We start from the raw sequence: 21,852 nt of genomic DNA on the forward strand, positions 1-21,852 counted from the left end.
GTAGCTAGGGCTGCTATTTTATTCATTGTTGTTTGTGGCAACCATAGACTGAGAGATTTGTCCCAGTCTGCAGAGCTCCAGGAAGCTATGCTAAGGCCTGAACCCAGGGGTCCCGTAAACTAATAATATTAACAATAATAATTATAGAAAAAATTTAATTATAGAAAATAAAAACAAATGAATATGTGGGAAATTTAGATAAGCCTGAATATAGTTTGGGTTTATTTTCTTTCTTTTTTTTTTTTATTTATTTTTTTACGTTTACATAGGGTAATGATGTTTCTTTTTTTTCCCCTTCCCCCCCACCCCTCCCACCCTTTTCCCTTTATACAGTCCTTCTTTCCTTCATTCTTATCGCTCTCCTTAGCCTAACTCTAAACCTAACCCTAAACCTAATGCTAACCCCTCCCACCCCCATTATATGTCCTCATCCGCTTATCAGCGAGATCATTCGTCCTTTAGTTTTTTGAGATTGGCTTATCTCACTTAGCATGATATTCTCCAATTTCGACCATTTGCCTACAAATGCCATAATTTTATCATTCTTCATTGCGGAGTAATATTCCATTGTATAAATATGCCACAGTTTCTTTATCCATTCATCAACTGAAGGGCATCTAGGTTGGTTCCACAATCTGGCTATGGTGAATTGAGCAGCAATGAACATTGATGTGGCTGTATCTCTGTAGTAAGCTGATTTTAAGTCCTTTGGGTATAGACCAAGGAGTGGGATAGCTGGGTCAAATGGTGTTTCCATTCCAAGCTTTCTGAGGAATCTCCACACTGCTTTCCAGAGTGGCTGCACTAATTTGCAATCCCACCAGCAACGTATGAGTGTTCCTTTTTCACCACATCCTCGCCAACACCTATTGTTGCTTGTGTTCTTGGGTTTATTTTCCGTTTTTTCCACACATAGCTTTTACACGATTAAGGCAATTGTTTGCACACATTTCTATATTCTAGATATTTTTCACTTAATAATGTGCATAATGATTTTTCTGTGTCATTAAATGTGATTTTAGTAAATAAGTAGTAGGTCATAATTTTTCAGAAATTTATTTATTTTTAAAACTCAGGAGAGCATGAAATCTTTAAAGAAAAAAAAAAAAGGGTCTGGTGCCAGCTCAAGTCATATATGTCAAACTGGAGGTTACCATGACGATCCAAGAAAACATCTGTAGGCAGTTAAAGACATGGGACTAGAGTAGAAACACATGGCAACTCAGGAGCATGCTCACCAAAGAACTGTCGTGTACAGGTGAATTTAATTGTTTTCTTTTACTAGTATGAACTAACACCCATGATGAACACATAACAAATGTCAGATTTTTAAAAATAATAATAATAAAAAGATGTGAAAAGAAAGAGATGTCAAATTTAAGAAAATAAATCATTTGGACCTAAGCATGTTACTTAAGATACTGACTGTCTTGCAGTTCAAAATGCCTATAGTGCATGATTAAAATGTACACATTTAGGTTGAACATGACAGTGCACACCTGTAATCCTGGTGACTCTGGAGGCATCAAGTTCAAGGCCAGCCTTAGTCACTTAGTGAGGCTCTAAGCAATTTAGGGAGACCCTGTCTCAAAAAAATAAACAAATAAATAAAAAGAGCTGAGGATGTGGCTCAGTGGTAGAGCACCTATGGATTAAATTCCTGGTACCCAAAAATCACAAAAATACAAAAATATTGAATTAAAAACGCTCACAATTGATCTCTTTATTACTAATCCTCACGCCCCTTACCAATACGCATTCAGGAATGAAGACTATTGTTTTCTCAATACTAAATTTGTGTTATTAAAAATTAAACATTCTATTTCATTTGAACCTTCTAAAGATACGCACTGGCTTATTTAAAGAATAGTTCTGGCTTCAGCAGTGTTTTGGAAAGACAGTCATTCGGTGTGCATCAAAATCAAATATGATATAACTGTGAAGAACAAGCAAATTTATGAAGAATTCAGTAAATTAGCATCAAATGAACAGTATTGCCTCTACTGTCATTTTCTGCACAACATCTTACAATTCACATTTTGGGGAGTAATCCCAATTCGTTGATTTTACTGAGTATCTTCAGCTACTGGTAAGAGAACAGATGAATCATTTCTATGCCAGAATGAAATTCTTTAAATAATTTATATATGAACACACAAAAAGTCATTGAGTGGGCGAAAACTGATATCTCTACCACTTTGTGATATGTTTCCCTCTCCTACAAATTCACAGAAAAGCCAAAAGTGAAATTGTGATTGAGGAAAATTTAATACTTCATATTCTTTTAATAGAAATAATTTCCTGATTTTTGTGGCATTTTTCAGAAGCCAAGGGAACAGTAAAAGGGAAGTAGAGAACTTAACTAGAAGTTCTAAGTTCCAATAAAATTTTACTGCAAATTAGGTAAGAAAAATATTGAAAAAAAGTCGTCATTTGGAAAAGATCAATTTGTGGGAACATATTCACAAATGAATAAAATCATTTAGAAGTTTAGGAAGGAAATAGCTCATTCTGATCCATTCGCTGTTAGTGATTTATGTTAGCAATTTAATTCTAGTAAGATGATTTGACTTACTGGTTTAAAATTGACTTATTTCCTTGAAATTCTGGCCCTATATGGAAACAAATCATTTGATTATCTTCATACACCAATAGTTTTTGTGATGGAAAACATGCCCCTTTTCCAACTCTCTGTTCTCCTCACCATCTGCTGGAGAATTTTTGATCACAGCATAATGTTGAAAAGATGCACAAGAATTACTTCATAATTTCATATATTACCAGCACACACAAATATATGATTAAATTAATGTATGGCTTATCTAAGACTCCCCTACGTAGTCCTGTTTAGTTTTTATGACTGAAATTTCTTCTTAACATTTATTGAAACATCTGAAAATTTTGTAAGACATTTCCATTATCTTAATCAAATCTTTAAGAGAACTTGTCAAGGAGATCTTTCCTACACAGCTGCCTACTACATCATTTTTGCTCTTAATCTTGTAAACATTTATGAAACTGGATCCTCTTTGCTAACTCTCTTCTCGATATTTCCACTTAGATATTTGTTTGCCATCAGTAGTCCAAGTCCTACTTCGTTCTAAGCAGGTGATTTTCCAATTCTTAGGAGTAAGTTCTCTGTAGACTAGAATTAGCCAGGGACTAGGGGGTATTCATATACTTTCTAAAATACCAATGGTCCAATTTTACTTCTAATTTATATTATTTTTTTTTAAAAATTATTTGCTTACATTTTCAGAATGAAAACTCTGGGAGATAGATTTTTTCCCTGTGGATACTTTGCACTATATCTTTATACAAATAAGGAACCAGTAAATTTAATATTATAGATCCTACATGTTTCCAACCTTATAATTTACTAAATTTTTGAAGGAATTTCTTTTCCTTCCAGAAAATCACAGAAGGAAAAAGATGATTTTACAGACAAACACAAAATCGTAGTTCATGCCATTGTACCTTCCATGTTTTCTTCATGTTCTTTGTTCTGTGGAGAACTTCTAGACTTCTCTCCCTCCACCTAAAATTAAAGCTTCTCTGTGGCTTGATGGCATAGGAAGTATCCATCAAATTACAGTGCAGAATATCAAGAGTTAAGTCTTTAGTTAAAACAGAGCTATTGTTTTGTTACTTTGTTTTCCTTGTTCTCATCTTTGGACACACTCTTGTGACTTGTTGCAGGTATCTGGTACAGTGAGAACAGACATCTCCTTTCAAGAAAATATGTTACTTGGCTTGAACTGGGTGAGTCAACACCAGAGACGATCTGGCTTTGTTGAAGACCACATATTTATTTTCTCACAGTTATGGAAACTACGATTCCAAAATTAAGATGCTTCAGGCTTGGATTTGAGGCCTTTTGATACCTTGCCAATGACCACCTTTTCTCTGTGACTTCACATGACTTGTCCAGTGCACATGAGATGACAAAGTTGGCGTGGGGTCTCTACCTCTTTTTCCAGGTACAACAGTCTTATCAGACTAGGATCCTCTTGTATGACATCATTGAATCATCGTTACCTGCAGACACTTTCTCTGATATAGTCACACTGCAGATTATGATTTCAATATGTGAACTTTCTGTTAAAGACACAATTCAGTCCACAATAAAAAAATGTTTAAAAATTCTACCACCATTGCATACGTGTTTCAGTTTTTGTCTATCTCTTCTCATTTGTTGAATCTATTTTTAAACGTTCTTATAGATTATACAACAACATTTAATTTAATTCATACTCAGTTTTGACTCTCATTTGTGTAATGGCTAATGATGCTAAATGTTCTTTTGCCTTCTTATTTGCTTGGCGTATGTCCTCTTTGGTGGAATGTGTCACATTCATTTTCTAACTGGATAATTTAAAATGCTGAGTTTTTAATGATTCTCCTTATATTTTATATATATGTTCTTTTTCAGCTATGTGATTTTCAAAGGTTTTTTCCCCCAGTGTATAATTTGTCCTTTCATTATCTGTTTAACAGTCTCTCACAGGGAAAAGGGTTTTGCCTGTAATAAGGACCAGTTTCTCAGTTTTTCTTTTTTATTTGATCATTCTTTTAAGTTTTTGCTTAGTCCAGGTTACCAAATTTTCTATTTTTCAGTAGTTTTATATGAGTTTGATCTTTCTGGAGAATAGTTTTAGTACGCCATTTTAGACTAAAAGTAGATTTTTCCATGTGACCCAGCAATTGCATTCTTGAATATATACTGAGAAATTAAGTTCTGTTTTTATTTTTAAAAGTGCATACACAGAAGTTTACTTTATTAAAGTTTTATTTTTAATAGCCCAGAATTAGAAACTTCACAAATATCCTCCAGTGGATAAATGATGATCAAACACACTGTAAAGCATCCATAACATGAAATAGCACTAAACAAAAAGGGGTAAACTACTTATTCATACAAATTCTATGAATCAAATCTTAAAGGAGGAAATTTTGCTGAGTGAAAAAAGTCAAACACATGGTCTCAATTAACTAACATTTGTGACTAATTATAAAGATAGAGAATAAATTCTTGATTCTGGGAGTAATGGTTGGGATAGAGGGTAACCATGGCAACAAAGGGAGAGCACAAGGGAGTCTTTTGATAATGGAGCAGTTTAGAATCTAAGAAGGATTTTAGATCTGAACAAATGCAACAAATACCAGAATATAAAATAAGCATACTAAACCAATAATAAACTCTCTTAGAAATCAGGAAAACCATTCCATTTACAATAGTTTAAAAAGAAAAAAAAAAAGAAGAAAGAAAGAAAAAGAAAAACTAGAATATACCTAACCAAGAAAGTGAATGACCTGTACAAAGATTTTCAACACAGAAAAGAAATGAAGAAGACACTAGAAGATGGAAAGCCCTCCCATGTTCATGAACTGAAAGTATTAACACTGTTAAAATGTCCACACTACTGAAAGCAATCTACAGATTCAAAGCAATCCCCATCAAAATACCAAGAAAGGTTTTCACAGAACTAGAGACAACAATCCTAAAATTCATACCCACCCCAAAAGAGAAAGGAATAGCCAAAATAACCAAATTAATCCTGAGTGAAAAAATAAAAGAAGAACAATCCTGGAGATACCACAATATCTGATTTTGAAATTTCATACAGAGCCATAGTAACAAAAATAGCATGCCAGTAGCATAAAAACAGACACATAGACCAATGGAATAAAATAAAGGAGGTAGAAAAAGTCCACACAGTTACACTCATCTGACTCTTAAAAAATTGTTAAAAACATATATTGGACAAAAATATGATTTTTAAAACATAGTGCTGGGAAAACTGGGTATCCATCTATGTAAAAGTAAAATCATATTCCTTTCTTTCGCGCTGTATCAAAATCAATTCAAAATCGATCAAAGACCTGAGGCCTGAAACATTGATACTGCCAGAAGAAAATATAGAGGAAACACTTCAAGATATAGAACCAGGCAACAGCTCCCTGAATAAGATTCCTATACCTCAGAAAATAACAGGAATTGACAATTGACAAAGTGGACAGCAAGCATCAAATTAAAAAGCTTTATCCTACTTTATCTGCTGTTAGGCACAGGGTCTCTGGTCTAACACGTAGGTCCTGACTTTGAGTTGAGTTTTGTGCAGGATGAGAGATAAGGGTTCAATTTCATTCTACTACACATGAATATCCAGTTTTCCCAGCACCATTTTTTTTTTGTTTTGTTTTTTTTTGGATTGGTTTATTTAGCTGAGTATGATAATTCTCCAGCTCCGTCCATTTACCAGAAAATGCCATCATTTCATTTTTCAGTAAGGCTGAGTAATATTCCATCATATATGTATAGCACATTTTTTTAATTCATTCATCTGTTGAAGGGCATCTCAGTTGATTCCACTTTAGCTATTGTGAATTGAACTGCTATAAACATTGATGTGGCTGCATTGCTGTACTATGCTGATTTTAAGTCGTTTGGGTACAAACCAAGAAGTGGGATAGCTGGGTCAAATGGTGGTTCCATTTCAAGTTTTCTGAGGAATCTCCATACCGATTTCCATAATGGTTGAACCAATTTGCAGTCCCCATCCGCAATGTATGAGTGTACCACTTCCTTGCCAACATTTATTGTTGTTTGTACTCTTGATAATTGCCATTCTGAGTGATGTGAGATAAAATCTTAGAGTAGTTTTGATTTGCATTTCTCAAGAGATGTTGAACATTTTTTCATATATTTGTTGATTGATTGTATTTCTTCTTCTGTGAAGTGTCTGTTTGGTTCCTTAGCTCATTTATTAATTGGATTGATTTTTGGTGTTCAACTTTTTTAGTTCTTTGTATAAACTGGAAATTAATGCTCTATCTGAGGTGCATGTGTTAAAGATTTTCTCCCATTCTGTAGGTTCTCTTCACATTATTGATTGTTTTCTTGGTTTTAAAATTTTATAACTTATTTATTCATTCACGTATTCTCTGTGTCTGCTCCTTAGCCTCTGTCCACAATGCCTACAACATGCCTGGCAAATAGTAGCTGCTCAATAAGTCAAAAAGAGTGATTTTGGGGGGATTACTGGGGATTGAACCCAGGTGCTTAACAGATGAGTCACATCCCCAGCCCTTTTTAAAATATTTTATAGAGAGAAAGGGTCTCACTGAGTTGCTCAGGATCTTGCTAAGTTGCTGAGACTGGTTTTGAACTCGAAATCCTCCTGCCTCAGTCCCCTGAGCTGCAGGATTACAGGTGTGCACCACCATGCCTGGCTATTGAGTGATGTTTTTGAGTGATAAATAACATTTTTCTCTAATTAATTAATTAATTAAATTAACCTTTATTATCTGTTAGGGACCAGACACTAAGCTAAGAATTATGTGAAAAGTAAGCAGAAAACAAACTATGAAGAAATATTTTGACTTGTAATATCTGAGATGTGCTTTAAAATAATTTAGAAAAAAAGGTGGTGGAACAGTTAAGAAGACTGGCCAAATGTTGTCAACTACCTTACTAAGGCAGCATGCTAGAAATGGGGGTTACTCTTTATTCTCTTGGCTTTTTTTTTTTTTAATTAAAATCTTTTTCATTTTTACAGACTGAATTTTCATTCATTGTACACAAATGGGGTATAACTTTTCATTTCTATGATTGTACACATTATAGATTCACACCATTCACGTAATCATACATATACATAGTGTATTGCTATCTGTTTCATTCTACTATCTTTCTGTCCTCCACCCCCTTACACCCCACTTTCCTCTACACCTTCCAAATATCCTTCAATCTTCTATTCCCCACACCCCCCTCATTATATATTGTCATGCACTTATCAGAGAAAACATTGGATTTTGGTTTTTTGGGCTTGACCTATTTCACTTAGCATATTATTCTCCAATTCCATCATTTATTTGCAAATGCCATAATATTATTATTCTTTTTTAAATTTATTTTTATTGTAAACAAATGGGATGCATGTTGATTCTCTGTACAAGGAGTAAAGGCGTACCATTTGTGTAACCATACCTTTACATAGGGTAATGTTTGATTCATTGTTATTTTTTCCCTACCCTCACCCTTCCCACCCCTCCCACCCCTCTTTTCCCTATATACAGTCCCTCCTTCCTCCATTCTTGCCCCCTCCCCCCATTATGTGTCATCATCCACTTATCAGAGAGGTCATTCTTCCTTTGGTTTTTTGAGATTGGCTTATCTCACTTAGCATGATATTCTCCAATTTCATCCATTTGCCTACAAATGCCATAATTTTATTATTCTTTATGACTGAGTAATATTCCATTATATAAATATACCACAGTTCATCAATTGAAGGGCATCTAGTTTGGGTCCACACTCTGGCTATTGTGAATTGAGCAGCTGTGAACATTGATGTGGCTGCATCTTTGTAGTATTCTGCTTTTAAGTCCTTTGGGTATAGGCTGAAGAGTGGGATAGCTAGGTCAAATAGTGGTTCCATTCCAAGCTTTCTGAGGAATTTCCACACTGCTTTCCAGATTGGCTGCACTAATTTGCAACCCCACCAGAAATGTGTGAGTGTACCTTTTTCCCCACATACTCACCAACACCTATTGTTGCTTGTGTTCTTGATAATTGCCATTCTAATTGGGGTGAGATGGAATCTTAGGGTAGTTTTGATTTGCATTTCTCTTATTACTAGAGAAGTTGAAAATTTTTTCATATGTCTGTTGATTGCTTGTAGATCTTCTGTGAAATGTCTGTTCATTTCCTTAGGCCATTTATTGATTGGATTATTTGTATTCTTGGTGTAGAGATTTTTGAGTTCTTTATAGATTCTGGAGATTAGTGCTCTATCTGAAGTATGGGTGGCAAAGATTTTCTCCCACTCTGTAGGCTCTCTATTCACATTGCTGATAGTTTCCTTTGCTGAGAGAAAGCTTTTTAGTTTGAATCTATCCCAGTTATTGATTCTTGCTTTTATTTCTTGTGCTATGGGAGTCCTGTTCAGGAAGTCTGATCCTGGGCTGACATGTTGAAGCTATGGACCTACTTTTTCTTCTATAAGATGCAGGGTCTCTGGTCTGATTCCAAGGTCCTTGATCCATTGTGAGTTGATTTTTGTGCAGGGTGAGAGATAGGGGTTTGCTACATATGGATTTCCAGTTTTCCCAGCACCATTTGTTGAAGAGGCTATCTTTTCTCCTTTGCATATTTTTGGCACCTTTGCCTAGTATGAGAAAATTTTATTTATTTGGGTTTGTGTTCATGTACTCTATTCTGTACCATTGATCTACCTGTCTATTTTGTTACCCATACCATGCTTTTTTTGTTACTATTGCTTTGTAGTGTAGTTGAAGATCTGGTATTGCAATACCCCCTGCTTCACTCTTCCTGCTAAGGATTGCTTCAGCTATTCTGGATTTCTTATTCTTCCACATGAATTTCATGGGTGCTTGTTCTATTTCTGTAAGGTAGGTCACTGGGATTTTAATTGGAATTGCATTGAATCTGTAGAGCACTTTAGGTAGTATGGCCATTTTGACAATATTAATTCTGCCTATCCAAGAACATGGGAGATCTTTCCATCTTCTAAGGTTTTCTTTAATTTCTTTCTTTAGTGTTCTGTAGTTCTCATTGTAGAGGTCTTTCACCTCTTTTGTGAGATTGATTCCCAAGTATTTTATTTTTTTCAAGGCTGTTGTGAAAGTGGTAGGTTTCCTAACTTCTCTTTCTGAAGATTCATCACTTATGTATAAAAATGCATTGGATTTATGAGCATTGATCTTATATCCTGCTACTTTCCTGAATTCACTTATGAGTTTTAAAAGTTTTCTGGTGGAATTTCCCATTTCCTCTAAATATATAATCATGTCATCAGCAAATAGGGATAGTTTGAGTTCTTCTTTTCCTATTCGTATCCCTTTAATTTCCTTGGTCTGTCTAATTGCTCTGGCTAGAGTTTCAAGGACAATGTTGAATAGAAGTGGTGAAAGAGGGCATCCCTGCCTTGTTCCAGTTTTTAGGGGGGATGCTTTCAGTTTTTCACCATTTAGAATGATATTGGCCATGAGCTTAGCATAGATGGCATTTATAATGTTAAGGAATATTCTCACTATCCCTATTTTTTCTAGTGTTTTGAGCATGAAGGGGTGCTGCATTTTATCAAATGCTTTCTCTGTATCTATCGAAATAATCATGTAATTCTTAACTTTAAGTCTGTTGATATGATGAATTACATTTATTGATTTCCGATTGTTGAACCAACCTTGCTTCCCTGGGATAAAACCCACTTGATTGTGGTGCACTATCTTTTTAATTTATTTTTGTTTGTGATTTGCCAAAATTTTGTTGAGAATTTTTGCATCAATGTTCATTAAGGATATTGGTCTGAAATTTTCTTTCCTCGATGTGTCTCTGTCTGATTTAGGTATCAGGGTAATATTGGCTTCATAGAATGAGTTTGGGAGGGTTCCCTCCTCTTCTATTTCATGGAATACTTTGAGGAGTATTGGAATGAGCTCTTCTTTAAAGGTTTTGTAGAACTCGATTGAGAACCCATTTGGTTCCAGACTTTTCTTTGTTGGTAGGCTTTTGACGACTTCTTCTATTTCATTACTTGAAATTGATCTTTTTAAGTTGTGTATGTCCTCCTGGTTCATTTAGGTAATTCATATGCCTCTAAAAACCTGTTGATATCTTTAAGATTTTCGGATTTGTTGGATAATAGATTTTCAAAATATCTTCTAATTATGTTTTGTATTTCACTTGTGTCTGTCGTGATATTTCCTTATTCATTCCAAATTTTAGTAATTTGAGTTTTCTCCCTCTTTCTCTTTGTTAGTGTGGCTAAGGGTTTATCAATTTTGTTTATTTTTTCAAAGAACCAACTCTTTATTTTGTCAATTTTTCCGATTGTTTCTTTTGTTTCAATTTCGTTGATTTCAGCTCTGAGTTTAACTTCTACTACTTTTGGTGGTGATCTGTTCTTTTTCTAGGGCTTTAAGCTGTAGTGTTAAGTCATTTATTTGTTGATTTTTACTTCTTTTATTGAATAGGTTCCATGAAATAAATCTTCCTCTAAGTACTGCTTTCATAGTGTCCCAGAGATTTTTATATGTGTCTTTGTTCGCGTTTGCTTCTAAGAATTTTTTTATTTCCCTCTTGATGTCTTCAGTTATCCATTCATCATATCATAGCATATTATTTAATCTCCAAGTATTAGAGTAGTTTCTGTTTTTTATTCTGTCATTTATTTCTAATTTCAATCTATTATGATCTGATAGAATACAAGGTAATATCTCTATCTTCTTGCATTTGCTAACATTAGCTTTATGACATAAAATATGGTCTATTTTAGAGAAGGATCCATGTGCTGCTGAGAAGAAAGTGTATTCGTTCTTTGTTGGATGGTATATTGTATATATGTCCGTTAAGTCTAAATTATTGATTGTGTTATTAAGATCTGTGGTTTCTTTATTCAGTTTTTGTTTGGAAGATCTGTCCTGTGGTGGGAGGTGCGTTAAAATCACCTAGTATTATTTTGTTGTGGTCTATTTGATTTCTGGAATTGAGAAGGATTTGTTTGACGTACATGGATGAGCCACAGTTTGGGGCATAGATATTGATGATTGATATGTCTTGTTGATTTATGCTTCCCTTAAGCAGTATGTAATGTCCTTCTTTATCCCTTCTGACTAACTTTGACTTAAAGTCTACATTATCTGAAATGAGAATGGATACTCCAGCTTTTTTGCTGAGTCCATGTGAATGGTATGTTTTTTCCCATCCTTTCACCTTTAGTCTATGGGTATCTCTTTCTATGAGGTGAGTCTCTTGCAGGCAGCATATTGTTGGATCTTTCTTTTTAATCCAATCTGCCAGTCTATGTCTTTTGATTGATGAGTTCAGGCCATTGATATTCAGGGTTATTATTGAGATGATTTGTATTTCCAGTCATTTGCCTATTTTTGTTTTTCGACAACACTTGGTTTCTCCTTTATTTGGCTATTCCTTTAGGCTAGTTCCTCCCTTTGCTGATTTGCATCATTGTTTTTCATCCCTTCTTCATGGAATATTTTGCTGAGAATGTTCTGTAATGCTGGCTTTTCTTTTATAAATTCTTTTAGTTTTTGTTTATCATGGAAGGATTTTATTTCATCATCAAATCTGAAGGTAAGTTTTGCTGGGTATGAGATTCTTGGTTGGCATCCATTTTCTTTCAGGGCTTGATATATGTTGTTCCAGGCCCTTCTAGCTTTTAGGGTCTGGATTGAAAAATCTGCTGATATCCTTATTGGTTTTCCCCTGAGTGTAATTTGATTATTTTCTCTCATAGCCTTTAAATTCTTTCTTTATTTTGTATGTTAGGCATTTTCATAATAATGTGCCTTGGTGTGGGTCTATTGTAATTTTGTATATTTGGAGTCCTATAAGCCTCTTGTACTTGATTTTTTATTTCATTCTTCAGATTTGGGAAATTTTCTGATATTATTTCATTGAATAGATTGTTCCTTCCTTTGGTTTGTTTCTCTGTGCCTTCCTCTATCCCAATAATTCTCAAATTTGGCCTTTTCATGATATCCTGTAATTCTTGTAGATTCTGTTCATAATTTCTTACCATTTTCTCTGTTTGGTCAACTTTGTTTTCAAGATTAAACATTTTGTCTCCAATGTCTGAGGTTCTGTCTTCCAGGTGTTCTATCCTGTTGGTTATGCTTCCTATGGAGTTTTTATTTTGGTTTATTGTTTCCTTCATTTCAAGGATTTCTGTTTTTTTTTTTTTTTTTTTTTTTTTTTTTTAGTATCTCTAATTCTTTATTGAAATGATCTCTTGCTTCCCATATTTGCTCTTTTAACTGTTGATTGGTGTGATCATTTAATGCCTGCATTTGCTCTTTCATCTCCTCCTTCAATGCCTGCATTTGCTCTTTCATCTCCTCATTTGCTTCCCTGATTGTTTTAATTATGTACATTCTGAACTCCCTTTCTGACATTTCTTCTGCTGTGCTGTCATTGGGTTTTATTGATATAGCATCTAGGTTTGTTTGGGACATTTTCTTCCCTTGTTTTCTCATATTGGTCAGATATCAGTGGGACTCTGGGATATTGCAGATTTCCTCTATTGGCTTATAGTGTCCCTGTAGATTTCCAGCTTATCACCTCCTATCCTTCAGTAGCCTGAAATCTGGAGGAACTTGATAATGCAGTGCTTCAGAATAAAAGGCCCCTGGTCCAGCCGCTGGGTGTGAGACTCAGGGCTGGTTGTGCTTGGAAAGCTCCTCACTAGGCGGGTCTGCTCAGAGAAGCTGGCAGTGGGTTGGGCCTGCTGCAGGATTGAGCCGGGCTGCTGGGGAAAACCTCTCACCGCCCTGCCCTGCTTCGAGAAGCTGCCCACTGTCCCAGCCTGCTGCCAGGGCCGAGCTTCACCTGGTGGGAGCGACTCACCCAGCGTCTCTGAGTTTGTCTGAGTCTCTCAGTAACTCCCCTTCTTGAATCCTGAGTTCTGGAGCATCAGAAGATGCAGTCACCCTCTTGTCCGCCATCTTGAAACCTCATATTATTATTCTTTATTGCTGAATAATATTCCATTGAGTAAATATATACAGTTTCTTTCTAGCTATTGTGAATTGAGCTGCTATAAACATTGATGTGGCTGCATCACTGCAGTATGCTGATTTTAAGTTCTTGGAGTATAAACTGAGGAGTGGGATAACTGGGTCAAAAAGTGAATCCATTCCACGTTTTCTGAGGATTCTCTACACTGCTTTCCAGAATGGCTGAACTAATTTGCAACTCCACCAGCAATGTAAGAGTGTGCCTTTTCCCTACATCCATGCCAACACCTATTATTGCTTGTGTTCTTGATAATAGTCATTCTAATTGTAGTAAGATAAAATCTTAGAGTTGTTTTAATTTGCATTCCTCTAATTACTAGAGATTTTTGAACACTTTTTCATATATTTATTAATTGCCTGCATTTCTTCTTCTATAAATTTTCTGTCCAGTTCCTTGGCCCATTTATTGATTGGATTATTTGTATTTTGGGTGTAAAGTTTTGTAAGTTCTTTATAAATTTTGGAGATAAGTGCTCTATCTGAAGTGCGTGTGGAAAAGATTTTCTCCCAATCTGTAGGCTCTCTTTTCACATCATTGATTGTATCCTATGCTGAGAAAAAGCTTTTTAAGTTTGAATTCATCCCATTTATTGATTCTTGCTTTTATTTCTTGCACTACGGGAGTCTTGTTAAGGAAGTCTGGTCTTAAGCCAACATGATGGAGATTTGGGCCTACTTTTTCTTCTATTTGGTGAAGGGTCTCAGATCTAATTCCTAGATCCTTGATCCATTTTGAGATGAATTTTGTACAATGTGAGAGATAGGGGTTTAATTTTATTTCACTGCATATGAATTTCCAGTTTTCCCAGCACCATTTGTTGAAGAGGCTATCTTTTCTCCATTGTAAATTTTTGGCACCTTTGTCTAGTATGAGATAACTGTACTTATATGGGTATGTCTTCATGTCTTCTATTCTGTACCATTGGTCTACCTGTCTATTTTGGTGCCAATACCATGCCATTTTTGTTACTATTGCTCTATAGTATAGTTTAAGTCCTGGTCTTGTGATACCACCTGCATCACTCTTCCTGCCCAGGATTGCTTTGGCTATTCTGGGTCATTTGTTCTTCCAGATGAATTTCATGATTGCTTTTTCTATTTCTATAAGAAATATCATAGGGATTTTAATTGGAATTGTCTTAAATCTTATAGTGCCTTTAGAAGTATGGCCATTTTGATAATATTAATTCTGCCTATCCAGGAACACAGGAGATCTTTCCATCTTCTAGGGTCTCCCTCAATTTCTTTCTTTAATGTTTTGTAGTTTTCATTGTAGAGATCTTTCACCTCTTTGCTTCGATTGATTCCCAAGTATTTTTTTTTTTTGAGGTTATTGCAAATGGAGTTGTTTTCCTCATTTTCCTTTCAGATGTTTCATTGCTTATGTATAAAAATGCTTTAGATTTATGTGTGTTGATTTTATAGCCTGCTATTTTGCTGAATTCATTTATGAGGTCTAGAAGTTTTCTGGAGGAGTTTTTTGGATTCTCTAAATAGAGAATCATGTCATCAGCAAAGAGTGACAGCTTGAGTTCCTCTTTTCCTATTCATATCCCTTTAATTTCTTTAGTCTGTCTAATTGCTCTGGCTAGTATTTCAAGGATGATGTTGAATACAAGTTGTGAAAGAGGGCATCCCTGTCTTGTTCCAGTTTTTAAAGGGAATGCTTTCAGTTTTTCTCCATTAAGAATGATGTTGGCCATGGGCTTAGCATAAATAGCCTTTACAATGTGCAGGTATGTTCCTACTATCCCTATTTTTTCTAGTGTTTTGAGCATGAAGGGTGTTGTATTTTGTTGTATGCTTTTTCTGCATCAGTTGAAATAACCATATGATTCTTATCCTTAAGTCTATTGACATGGTGGATTACATTTATTGATTTACAGATGTTGAAGTATATGCTGTCTGATGCTTTTCTTTCGCAGCCTTCAAAATCCTATCTTTATTTTGAATGTTAGGCATTTTCATTATAATGTGCCTTGGTGTGGATCTGTTGTGATTCTGTGCATTTGGTGTTCTGCAAGTCTCTTGTATTTGATTTTCCATTTCATTCTTCAGGTTTGGGAAATTTTCTGCTATTATTTCATTATATAGGTTGTTCATTCCTTTGGTTTGTATCTCTGTGTCTTCCTCAATTCCATAATTCTTAAATTTGGTCTTTTCATGATGTCCCATAGTTCTTGGAGATTTTGTTCTTGATTTCTTACCATCTTCTCTGTTTGGGCAACTTTATTTTCAAGATTAAATATTTTGTCTTCATTGTCTGAGGTTCTGCCTTCCAAGTGGTCTAGTCTGTTGGTGATGCTTTCCACTGAGTTTTTAATTTGGTTTATTGTTTTCTTCATTTCAAGGATTTCCATTTGTTTGTTTTGTTTGTTTGTTTGTTTTTTTGAGAATCTCTATCCCTTTGTTGAGATGATCTTTTGCTTCCTGCAGTTGCTCTTTCAACTGCTTATTGGTGTGATCATTAATTGCCTGCATTTGTTCTCTTATCTCATCCTTTGCTTCATGAATCATTTTAAATATGCATAGTCTGAACTCCTTTTCTGACATTTCTTCTACCATACTGTCACCGGATTCTATTAATATAGAATCTAGGTTTGTTCAGATCATTTTCTTCCCTTGTTTTTTCATGTTGTTCATGTATCTTCCCCTCTAGCAGTGCAGATCTGGGGTACTGCAGTCCCCCCCGCCACAGGCTTATAGTGACCCTATATGTTTCCAATATCTTTTCTTTGAGGGGGAGATCAATATTAACAGTGCCCAGTTCAGACAATATGCAACCCAAACCAATTAGCCCCTATGAGGACGTTAACAATATTGTCATAATAAACATAATAAGTTCAATTATTATCTTCAGTATAACAAATAGATTTGCAATAAGGTCTGCAGTTTCTAATGGAGGTTGAAGAGATGGGGAGGGGTGTAGGGTGTAGCTGTTAATGGGATAAGAAAAGAATATATAGAAGTTCTAGATCATAGAAAGAGTGAGAGTGTAATCAAAAGAAGTTGGTTGTTAGCATGCAAAAAGGTAGAAAGAGACTCTGAGAGAACAGGTAAACAAAAAGAAAAGAGAGCAAGAAAAGTAAGGAAATGAAAACTTAAAATTTTTCAATAAGGAGAAAAAAAATTCTACACTATAACAGTTATATAGGATTCAAACCTCCCAGTCTTCTGTAGTCTGATGCATGAGAGGTACCTGTCAATGAGCTTCCAGTCTCCAGCAGGCGTCTCAAAATAAGATTTGCCCCACCTAAAGATGGGAGCTATGGCTTCCAGGATTACCCAAGATGGCCGCTCTGTCTTCTAAATTAGTTGGCAAATGGGAGTGATAGGCTAGAGGTCCTGGAGGCAGGGTGCGGTTGGTTGGGCAGGGGTCCTGGAGACGAGGTGTAGTTAGTCAGTCAGTCTGGGGGTCCTGGTGGTAGGGCACAGTCAGTGGGTCTGGGGGTCCTCACGGTGGGGAGTAGTCAGTCAGTCTGAGGGCCCTGGAGGAAGGGAGTGGTCGGCAGAGCTGAGGGGTCCTGGATACAGGGCTCAGACAGTGTGGCCAGGGTTCCTACATGTCCTGGCTGTTGTCTCAAAATGGCGGCACCCACCTGTAACCAAAACTGCGGGCAGTGTGACAGTGAACTTCCAGGCAGCTGGCACTCCACTGGCGGTCTGTGATCAGTCTGCTGGTTGCTGTCCAACAATTGGCAGGTGAACCTCGGGCGGTGGATGATGGGTAGGTGAAAGGCAGGAGATGGACAGGCAAGAGGCAGGCAAATGGCAAACGGTAGGTGCCAGACAGTGAGCAATCTGCACTCAAAAAGGTATCAATATGCTGGCAGACTGCAGGTGACCTCAGTAGACAAATGGGGTAAACAGCAGGGGATCAATAAGCAGCAAAAACTGCCTTGCCAAGAAACAGATATCCTCTGCTTGAAACCCGAGTAATGGAGCAACAGGGATGGCAGCCTCCCTCTAGTCCACCGTCTTGAATCTCCCCAGCACCATTTGTTAAAGAGGCTATCTTTTCTCCAGTATATGTTTATGACTCCTTTGTCTAGTATGAGGTAACTGTATTTATGTGGGTTTGTCTCTGTGTCTTGTATTCTGCTCTGTTGGTCTTCATGTCTGTTTTTATTCCAATACCAGGCCAGTGTTTTAGCTGTCCATCATGTCAGCTTAGGAACCTACTTCCTCAATAAGACTCCTAAAGAAAAAGAAATAAAATCAAGAATCAATAAATGGTATGGTATCAGATTTGAAAACTTCTTCCCTACAAAGGAAATAATCAAGAATGTGAACAAAGTGCCTACAGAATGGGAGAAAATATTGTACCACATGCACCTCATACAGAACTTAATCTCCAGGATATACAAAGAACTAAAAAAACTTAACACCAAAGAAGCACAAATAATCCAATCAATAAATGGGCAAAGGAACTGAACAGGGACTTCAAAAAGAAGATATACAAATGGTCAAAAAATATAAAAAGATGTTCAACATCTCTAGCAATTAGAGAAATGCAAATTAAAACTACGCTGAGATTCCATCTCATTCCAATCAGGATAGAAATTATAAACAATACAAGTAACAATAAATGTTGGTGAGGATATAGGGAGAAAGGTACTCTCATAAACTGGTGTTAGGGTGGGACTGCAAATTGGTGCAACAGCTATGGAAAGCAGTATGGAGATTCCTCAAAAAACTTGGAATGGAACCACCATTTGATCCAGTTATCACACTCATTGGTCTATACCCAAAGGATTTAAAATCAGCATACAACAGTGAGGCAGCCACATAAATGTTTATAGCAGCTCAATTCACAGTAGCCAAGCTGAGGATACAACGTTGGTGTCCTTTAACAGATAAATGCATAAAGAAAAGGTGGTATATATATAAATGGTGGAATATTATTCAGCCATAAAGAAGAATGAAATTATGGAATTAGCTGGTAAACTGATGAAACTAGATGCTAAATGAAATAAACCAGTCCCCAAAAAATCAAAGGCCAAATGTTCCCTCTGATATTGGGATGCTAAACCACAACAAGGGAGGGTGGGGAGGGAAGAATAGAAGTCCATTGGATTAGACAAAGGGTAATAAAGGGAAGGGAGAGGGAGGGGAATAGAAAAGATAGTAGAATTAATCAGACATAACTTTTCTCTCCTTGTATTTGTATGCACAATCAGGGTAAATCTGCATCATTTACAACCACAAGAATAGAATCCTAATTAGAATAATGTTTATGTGATAAGCCAAAATACATTCTACGGTCATGTATATCTAAAATGAACAAATAAAATAATTTAAAAGTCTTTATCACTGCAAAGAACAAAGAAACCAATTAGCAGAGTGAAAGACACAATCTTCAGAATTTGATTAAAACATTTACCAGCTCCTCCTCCTCCTCTCTCTCTCTCTCTCTCTTTCTCTCCCTTTCTCTTTCTCTTTCTCTCCCTCTTCTTTTTTTTTTTTTTTTTTTTTTCCTTTCTTGTGGTGCTGGAGATTGAACCCAGGACCTTGTGCATGCAAGCACTCCACCAATTGAGCTATATTCCTAGCCCCCAGTTCCTCTTCTGACTGAAGATTTATATCCAGAATGTGTAAAGAGCTCAAAACACACACACACACACACACACACACACACACACACACACTTAAAACAATCAATAATGGTCAAATGAACTGAACAGATATTTCTCAGAAGAAATACAAATGACCAATAATTATGTGGAAAAAAAAATGATGTTCAACATCTTTAGTTATCAGGGAAATGCAAATCAAAACTCCGCATTGAGATTTCATCTCACCACAGTCAGAATGCCATCATCAAGAATAGAAACACCCAGGCATGGTAACCCACATCTGTAATCCCAGTGGCTGGGGAGGCTGAGGCAGGAGGATCATGAGGTCAAAGCCAGCCTCAGCAAAAGCAAGTCACTAAGCAACTCAGTGAGACCCTGTCTCTAAATAAAATACAAAATAGGGCTGGGGATGTGGTTCAGTGGTTGAGTGTCCCTGAATCCAATCCTCAATACGCCAATATTCCACCACTCCCCCCAAAAAAAGACAGAAAAGAAACAATAAATACTGGCATGTATGCAGAGAAAAACCCTCACACACTACTGGTAGGAAGGTCAATTAAATGGAAATCACTATCGAGGCTCCTCTAAAAACTAAAAGTAGGACTACTGTATGATCCAGCTACATCCCCTTTCAGTATATATCCAAAATTTTAAGCCAGCATACAATAGAGATACCTGCATACCATGTTTATTGTGTCATAATTTGCAATAGCCAAGTTATGGAATTAACCTGGGTGCTTGTCAAGAAGTGAATGGATGAAAAAAAAGTATATATACACATACCTGGGGTGTTATTCAGCCATAAAGAGGAGCAAAATCATGTCATTTTCAGGAAAACAGATGGAACTAGAGATCATCATGCTAAGCAGAATAAGCCATATTCAGAAAGATAAGTACATTTTTTTCTCTTATATGTGAAAGTTGGAAATGACAGGAATGTAGAAAAGACACAGTGAATAGTAACAGATTCAGGGGGAGGGGGAGGGTAATAGTGGGTAGTAGGGATATAAATGGAAAAACATTTTATATGCATATACAAATATGACACAAAAATGCACACTATTCTGTGTAAATGAATATACTCTAATAAAAATGAAACTTTAGTGTTTTTTTTTTGTATGAAACCACCAATATGTACTGCAGACTCAGGGACCCACACAGAAAACAAGTTCATGTAAGTCTTGAAATCTGAATAAACTCTGGGGTTTTTACCAGTGTCAATTTCCTAGATTTGACTTTATAGTATAGCTATCCAAGATGATAACATTTGAGGGAAGGATAGGATAGGTAGATGAGACCTATGTGCAGATTTCTTTGCAACTCTTATGAACCTATACTTAATTCAAAATGAAAACGTAAAAAAAAAGTTCTTAATTACTGGATGTTACATCTAAATAGATAACAATAATTTCCGATAGGCTGGTACCGAACTCTGCCTTTGTAGTTTTGTAGGATTAATCTGTATTGAATATCAAAAGCATTTGTGGTTGGCATTGTCAGTGTTTTCCATGTGTAGTCATGAATGTAATCTGAAGGCAGGAGTTTTAAGTTCTGACAAGGAGGCGTCTTCTAACACACACCTTCACTTTCACCGCTTTCCTGAACCTCACTGCCCACCTGCTCCAGCATGTCAGAACAATTAATGTTCTATTGAAATTTTTCTCCAAAGTCTATTAGTTGATTTATTATACATGCAACAACCTTTTTGTGTTAGTACCAGGGACTGAACCCAGGCATGCTTAACCACTGAGCCACATCCCCGGCCCTTTTTTATTTTAAGACAGCGTATTGCTAAGTTGCTTAGGGCCTCATTAAATTGCTGAGGCTAACTTTGAACTTGTGATCCTCTTGCCTCAGCCTCCGGAGCCACTGGGATTATAGGAGTGCACCACTGCACTTGGTGAGGTTCACTATGATTGTAGGATCTTCAGTTTAATGGGGTTTTCATTATTTATTTTCTGATTTTCATTGATTTTATCTTATTTTTTCCAATAAGCACAAAAATATTCTATGTGTACTTCTCTATAAGAGGCAGTTCTGCAAAACATCTATTTAAACAGAGAGTTCCTAAAGAAATGAGAAATGGTAAAATAAAACTTTTTCCTGGAAATCAAATTCCTGATCTGATTCAGACATCTCAGAATCAGTTTTGATGCTGATGACTGAACTTGAGGTTGATGGTTCTGATCAATTTGGTCTGGCTACAAAGCAGAGGCTTTTTATTTTGGGCTTTTAATCTCCAACCAGTAGGGAAATTGACGGTGGTACAATTTTTACTACATTATATTAACTAGTTGTTCAAAATCTCAGTTATTAGTTTTCTCTTAAAAATTGTTATTGCAAAACTATTTGATAATAAAATGGAAATATAAGAGGATGCTTATCAGAGTGAAACAAGTGAAACCGGCCAGAGACCCCCACCCAGAAGACCCTCACCATAATTGTATTATTAGTTTGTTAAAAAAATATCAGCAAAGATTTCTGCAAAAAAGCTCAATGTGGTTAGAACTTCCTGTTTCCAGTTGCTTTATCTTGCAAAAGCTAAGTTTAGCTGTGAATTTGTTGATATTACTCTTGTTTCTGTGTAAAGCATGTGAAACCTCTGATTTTTCCAAAGAAAAAGACAAAAAGCATTTTCTGAAAGCTCAAAGAAAAAAAATTACTTTTATGTAGACTTCTCCAAAAATATAAACCTCCAAACCCCACCCCCACTGGGGTT

The sequence above is a fragment of the Sciurus carolinensis genome, chromosome 3 (genome assembly GCF_902686445.1).
Source record: "Sciurus carolinensis chromosome 3, mSciCar1.2, whole genome shotgun sequence".
Taxonomy (NCBI): Eukaryota; Metazoa; Chordata; class Mammalia; order Rodentia; family Sciuridae; genus Sciurus; species Sciurus carolinensis.